Raw genomic sequence first — 7,500 nt, 5'->3', positions numbered from 1 at the left:
CGGCCGTAAATGCCGCCACGCGGCCCGGGTTAACGATGTGGGGAGGCCCGTGCCGCCTGTCGACCACTCCTCGGTGATCGTGAAAACCGCCTCCCCATATATCTGCAGGAACCCCGCCAATGCCCCCGTACAGAAATTGCATGTGTCAAAGGGGCGGCCGAATTTGACCCCGGCGGCCGGGGCTCTGGAACTCCCGGCCGGCAGTGGCCGGCAAATCCGACCCGCATCCGGACTTCCGAGCCAGACTTGGTTATCGAATTGCACCCGGCTAAATGGTTAACCAAAACTCGCCTGGAGCACCCGATCTCCGGACACACGGTTCAAGCTCACACACCCCACCCACGGCGCGGGCTTCGTGCGCCGTAGGATTGGAAGAGGTCGGCTGCGCCAGCTGGTCGTTTCTCGAATTGTCAGGTCCGGTCGGGTTGAGGATTTGTCAGGGCCAGGTTACGAAATTCAGTGAAGCGCGGGTATTCGGCGGGAGTAACTATGACCCAACGGGGAGCTTCTGATGAACATCGGCCGGGACATTTTGACGGCGGGGCATGAACTAGTTGCTGCTGAGGGTGAAGGGTTGGTCCTCAGCTGCTCCTTTGCCTGAATTGTCGGGACCGCCGGGCCCGTTAACGATTTGCCCGGCCGGCTTGGTTAACCATTTGCCCGGGCGGGGTTAGTTAACGAATTGTCAAGAGCGGACGCGGGTGGTTCACGAAACTGCCTGTCCCGGGTTTCTAGAGCATTGTCAGACCCGGCCGGGCGGGTTAGCGGGTTGCCAGGGCCAGCTTGACGAAATTCGGTGCAGCGCGGGTAATCGGCGGGAGTAACTGTGACTCTCTTAAGGTTAAGGAGGGGGGGGCCCATGGGCCAACGAGGAGCTTCTGATGAACATCGGCCGGGACATTTTGACGGCGGAGCATGAACTAGTTGCTGCTGAGGGTGAAGGGTTGGTCCTCAGCTGCTCCTTTGCCTGAATTGTCGGGACCGCCGGGCCGGTTAACGATTTGCCCGGCCGGCTTGGTTAACCATTTGCCCGGGCGGGGTTAGTTAGCGAATTGTCAGGAGCGGACGCGATTGGTTCACGAAACTGCCTGTTCCTTGTTTCTAGAGCATTGTCAGACCCGGCCGGGCGGGTTAGCGGGTTGCCAGGGCCAGCTTGACGAAATTCGGTGCAGCGCGGGTAATCGGCGGGAGTAACTGTGACTCTCTTAAGGTTAAGGAGGGGGGGGCCCATGGGCCAAGGAGGAGCTTCTGATGAACATCGGCCGGGACATTTTGACGGCGGGGCATGAACTAGTTGCGGCTGAGGGTGAAGGGTTGGTCCTCAGCTGCTCGTTTGCCGAATTGTCGGGACCGCCGGGCCCGTTAACGATTTGCCCGGCCGGCTTGGTTAACCATTTGCCCGGGCGGGGTTAGTTAGCGAATTGTCAGGAGCGGACGCGATTGGTTCACGAAACTGCCTGTTCCTTGTTTCTAGAGCATTGTCAGACCCGGCCGGGCGGGTTAGCGGGTTGCCAGGGCCAGCTTGACGAAATTCGGTGCAGCGCGGGTAATCGGCGGGAGTAACTGTGACTCTCTTAAGGTTAAGGAGGGGGGGGCCCATGGGCCAAGGAGGAGCTTCTGATGAACATCGGCCGGGACATTTTGACGGCGGGGCATGAACTAGTTGCGGCTGAGGGTGAAGGGTTGGTCCTCAGCTGCTCGTTTGCCGAATTGTCGGGACCGCCGGGCCGGTTAACGATTTGCCCGGCCGGCTTGGTTAACCATTTGCCCGGGCGGGGTTAGTTAGCGAATTGTCAGGAGCGGACGCGATTGGTTCACGAAACTGCCTGTTCCTTGTTTCTAGAGCATTGTCAGACCCGGCCGGGCGGGTTAGCGGGTTGCCAGGGCCAGCTTGACGAAATTCGGTGCAGCGCGGGTAATCGGCGGGAGTAACTGTGACTCTCTTAAGGTTAAGGAGGGGGGGGGCCCATGGGCCAACGAGGAGCTTCTGATGAACATCGGCCGGGACATTTTGACGGCGGGGCATGAACTAGTTGCTGCTGAGGGTGAAGGGTTGGTCCTCAGCTGCTCGTTTGCCGAATTGTCGGGACCGCCGGGCCCATTAACGATTTGCCCGGCCGGCTTGGTTAACCATTTGCCCTGGCCGGGTTGGTTAACGAATTGTCAAGGTTCGGGCCGGTTCACGATTTGCCCGGCCGGCTTGGTTAACCATTTGCCCGGGCCGGGTTGGGGAACGAATTGTCAGGAGCGGGCGCGGTTGGTTCACGAAACTGCCTGTTCCGGGTTTCTAGAGCATTGTCAGACCCGGCCGGGCGGGCTGGCGGGTTGCCAGGGCCAGCTTGACGAAATTCGGTGCAGCGCGGGTGATCGGCGGGAGTAACTGTGACTCTCTTAAGGTAAGGAGGGGGGCCCATGGGCCAACGAGGAGTTTCTGATCAATATCGGCCGGGACATTTTGACGGCGGGGCATGAACTAGTTGCTGCTGAGGGTGAAGGGTTGGTCCTCAGCTGCTCGTTTGCCGAATTGTCGGGACCGCCGGGCCCATTAACGATTTGCCCGGCCGGCTTGGTTAACCATTTGCCCTGGCCGGGTTGGTTAACGAATTGTCAAGGTTCGGGCCGGTTCACGATTTGCCCGGCCGGCTTGGTTAACCATTTGCCCGGGCCGGGTTGGGGAACGAATTGTCAGGAGCGGGCGCGGTTGGTTCACGAAACTGCCTGTTCCGGGTTTCTAGAGCATTGTCAGACCCGGCCGGGCGGGCTGGCGGGTTGCCAGGGCCAGCTTGACGAAATTCGGTGCAGCGCGGGTGATCGGCGGGAGTAACTGTGACTCTCTTAATTAAGGAGGGGGGCCCATGGGCCAACGAGGAGTTTCTGATCAATATCGGCCGGGACATTTTGACGGCGGGGCATGAACTAGTTGCTGCTGAGGGTGAAGGGTTTGTCCTCAGCAGCTCGTTTGCCGAATTGCCGGGACCGCCGGTCCCATTAACGATTTGCCCGGCCGGCTTGGTTAACCATTTGCCCGGGCGGGGTTAGTTAACGAATTGTCAAGAGCGGACGCGGGTGGTTCACGAAACTGCCTGTTCCGGGTTTCTAGAGCATTGACAGACCTGTGCCGGGTTTCTAGAGCATTGTCAGACCCGGCCGGGCGGGTTAGCGGGTTGCCAGGGCCAGCTTGACGAAATTCGGTGCAGCGCGGGCAATCGGCGGGAGTAACTGTGACTCTCTTAAGGTAAGGAGGGGGGCCCATGGGCCAACGAGGAGCTTCTGATGAACATCGGCCGGGACATTTTGACGGCGGGGCATGAACTAGTTGCTGCTGAGGGTGAAGGGTTTGTCCTCAGCTGCTCGTTTGCCGAATTGTCGGGACCGCCGGGCCGGTTACCGATTTGCCCGGCCGGCTTGGTTAACCATTTCCCCGGGCGGGGTCAGTTAACGAATTGTCAAGAGCGGACGCGGGTGGTTCACGAAACTGCCTGTTCCGGGTTTCTAGAGCATTGACAGACCTGTGCCGGGTTTCTACAGCATTGTCAGACCCGGCCGGGCGGGTTAGCGGGTTGCCAGGGCCAGCTTGACGAAATTCGGTGCAGCGCGGGCAATCGGCGGGAGTAACTGTGACTCTCTTAAGGTAAGGAGGGGGGCCCATGGGCCAACGAGGAGCTTCTGATGAACATCGGCCGGGACATTTTGACGGCGGGGCATGAACTAGTTGCTGCTGAGGGTGAAGGGTTTGTCCTCAGCTGCTCGTTTGCCGAATTGTCGGGACCGCCGGGCCGGTTACCGATTTGCCCGGCCGGCTTGGTTAACCATTTCCCCGGGCGTGGTCAGTTAACGAATTGTCAAGAGCGGACGCGGGTGGTTCACGAAACTGCCTGTTCCGGGTTTCTAGAGCATTGTCAGACCCGGCCGGGCGGGTTAGCGGGTTGCCAGGGCCAGCTTGACGAAATTCGGTGAAGCGCGGGTAATCGGCGGGTGTAACTGTGAACCCTAATGCGAGGGTGGCGGGCCCATGGGGTTTGCCCGGACTCGCTTGGTTACGGATTTGCCCGGGCCAGGCTGGTTAACCAATTGTCCAGGCCTGGTTGGTTAACGAAATGGCAGGGCCGTGGTGGTTAACGAATTGTCCAGTCCCGGTTGGTTAACGAATTGTCCAGGTCAGGTTGGTTAACGAATTCCCCGGGCCGGGTTGGTTATCGAATTGCCCGGGCCGGGATGGTTACCGAATTGTCCTGGCCAGGTTGGTTAACGAATTGCCAGAGGCAGCTTGGTTAACGAATTGCCATGGCCGGGTAGGTTAACGAATTGCAAGATGCAGCTTGGTTAACGAATTGTCCGGTCGAGTTGGTGCACGAATTGCCAGGACAGGGTTGGGTAGTCCATTGTCCGTTCTCAGATGCTTAACGAATTGGCAGGGCCAGAGCGGTTACCGAATTGTCCAATCCCGGTTGGTTAGCGAATTGCCCGGGCCGGGCCGATTTGGTTAACGAATTGCCCGGGCCAGGTTGGTTAACGAATTGGCAGGGCCGGGATGGTTAACGAATTGTCCGGGCCGGGTTGGTTAACGAATTGCCCGGGGCCGGGTTGGTTAACGAATTGCCAGGGCCGGGATGGTTCACGAATTGTCCGGGCCAGGTTGGTTAACGAATTGCCAGAGGCAGCTTGGTTAACGAATTGCCATGGCCGGGTAGGTTAACGAATTGCAAGATGCAGCTTGGTTAACGAATTGTCCGGGCCGGGTTGGTTAACGAATTGCCAGAAGCAGCTTGGTTAACGAATTGTCCGGTCGAGTTGATGCACTAATTGCCAGGACAGGGTTGGGTAGTCCATTGTCCGTTCTCAGATGCTTAACGAATTGGCAGGGCCAGAGCGGTTACCGAATTGTCCAATCCGGGTTGGTTAGCGAATTGCCCGGGCCGGGCCGATTTGGTTAACGAATCGTCCGGGCCAGGTTGGTTAACGAATTGCCCGGGCCGGGTTGGTTAAAGAATTGCCCGGGCCAGGTTGGTTAACGAATTGCCCGGGCCGGGCTGGTTAACGAATTGTCCGGGCCGGGTTGGTTAACGAATTGCCCGGGCCGGGTTGGTTAACGAATTGCCAGGGCCCGGATGGTTAACGAATTGTCCGGGCATGGTTGGTTAACGAATTGCCAGAAGCAGCTTGGTTAACGAATTGTCCGGTCGAGTTGATGCACTAATTGCCAGGACAGGGTTGGGTAGTCCATTGTCCGTTCTCAGATGCTTAACGAATTGGCAGGGCCAGAGCGGTTACCGAATTGTCCAATCCGGGTTGGTTAGCGAATTGCCCGGGCCGGGCCGATTTGGTTAACGAATCGTCCGGGCCAGGTTGGTTAACGAATTGCCCGGGCCGGGTTGGTTAAAGAATTGCCCGGGCCAGGTTGGTTAACGAATTGGCAGGGCCGGGATGGTTAACGAATTGTCCGGGCCGGGTTGGTTAACGAATTGCCCGGACCGGGTTGGTTAACGAATTGCCAGGGCCGGGATGGTTCACGAATTGTCCGGGCCAGGTTGGTTAACGAATTGCCAGAGGCAGCTTGGTTAACGAATTGCCATGGCCGGGTAGGTTAACGAATTGCAAGATGCAGCTTGGTTAACGAATTGTCCGGTCGAGTTGGTGCACGAATTGCCAGGACAGGGTTGGGTAGTCCATTGTCCGTTCTCAGATGCTTAACGAATTGGCAGGGCCAGAGCGGTTACCGAATTGTCCAATCCCGGTTGGTTAGCGAATTGCCCGGGCCGGGCCGATTTGGTTAACGAATTGCCCGGGCCAGGTTGGTTAACGAATTGGCAGAGGCAGCTTGGTTAACGAATTGCCATGGCCGGGTAGGTTAACGAATTGCAAGATGCAGCTTGGTTAACGAATTGTCCGGGCCGGGTTGGTTAACGAATTGCCAGAGGCAGCTTGGTTAACGAATTGCCCGGGCCGGGTTGGTTCACGAATTGCCAGGGCCGGGATGGTTAACGAATTGTCCGGGCATGGTTGGTTAACGAATTGCCAGAGGCAGCATGGTTAACGAATTGTCCGGTCGAGTTGATGCACTAATTGCCAGGACAGGGTTAGGTAGTCCATTGTCCGTTCCCAGATGGTTAACGAATTGGCAGGGCCAGGGTGGTTAACGAATTGTCCAATCCCGGTTGGTTAACGAATTGCCAGGGCCAGGTTGGTTAACGAATTGGCAGGGCCGGGGTGGTTAACGAATTGTCCGGGCCAGGTTGGTTAACGAATTGCCCGGTGTCGGTTGGTTAACGAATTGGCCGGGCCGGGGTGGTTAACGAATTGCCCGGTGTCGGTTGGTTAACGAATTGGCAGGGCCGGGGTGGTTAACGAATTGCCCGGTCCCGGTCGGTTAACGAATTGCCCGCCTGCTGATTGTTAACTTGTCGCACCGGCTGGGGACGGCTTGGGTAACGAGCCTCCAAGAACTGTCGGTTAACCATTTGCCCGGTGGCAATTCGTTAACCAAGTCCGCTCCGGAAGTCTGGATGGGGGTCGGATTTGCCGGCCGAAGCCGACCCGGAGTTCCAGAGGCTCGGCCGCCGGGGTCAGATTCGGCCGCCCTTTTGACACATGCAATTTCTGTACGGGGGCATTGGCGGGGTTCCTGCAGATATATATGGGGAGGCCGTTTTCACGAGTTGTTGAAGTATTCGGTAGATGGCACGGGCCTCCCCAGTTGGTTAACCCGGGCCACGCGGCAGCTTTTCCGCACGATTCCGAAGATCGCCCGTATGGATTTTCGGACAAATTCCCAATTGCGGAAGTCTGTCAGCGGGACCTATTCGCAGGCCCATGCCGGCCGAGGGGCGGCATTTTCCGTATGACTACCGGTGCTCCGGCCGCCGAATGGAAACCTTGCCGGTATGAATTTCTGACAAAGTCCCGAGGCGGAAGCCAGTAAGGGGACGTATTCGGAGGGCCGTGCCGGCCGAGTGGCGGCATTTTCGGAGGGACAACCGGAGGTCCCGCCGCAGATCCGAGACCTTGGCTGAAGTCGAAAGTAATCTAAGTCCCGACTCGGAAGTCAGAATGAGGGCGACTTCGGGGCCCTCCTGCCGACCGAGGCGGCCGATCGACGGCGGCACTACCGGAGGGCCGCCCGCCGACCCAGTCGCGTGCCCTCGGCGCCACGCCGGTTAACCAATTGCCGTCGGAAGCCTGTGAAGGTCGGCTCTGCCCCGTCGGGCGGGCCCGAGGTCCCCCGCGACCGGCATGAGCTCCGGGCGTCGTGCCGCCGGTTTGACACATGTCATTGTTGCACGGTCAGTCGCGGCTCTGGTTAACGAGTTAGGCCCGGAAGTCACTATGGGGGTCGGATTTGCCCCGCCTGGCGGGGCCAGAGTGCGACCTTCCCGGCAGGACTTCCGGGAGGCATCCCGCCGACTTGACACATGCAATTTCTGTACGGGGGGATTGGCGGGGTTCCCGGAGATTTACGGGAACACGTTTTCCAGACACACTTAGCAGGGTGACTAGTGGTAC

The sequence above is a fragment of the Mobula hypostoma genome, chromosome 12, assembly GCF_963921235.1.
Source record: "Mobula hypostoma chromosome 12, sMobHyp1.1, whole genome shotgun sequence".
Classification (NCBI taxonomy): Eukaryota; Metazoa; Chordata; class Chondrichthyes; order Myliobatiformes; family Myliobatidae; genus Mobula; species Mobula hypostoma.
Note: the sequence above shows the minus strand (reverse complement) of the source record.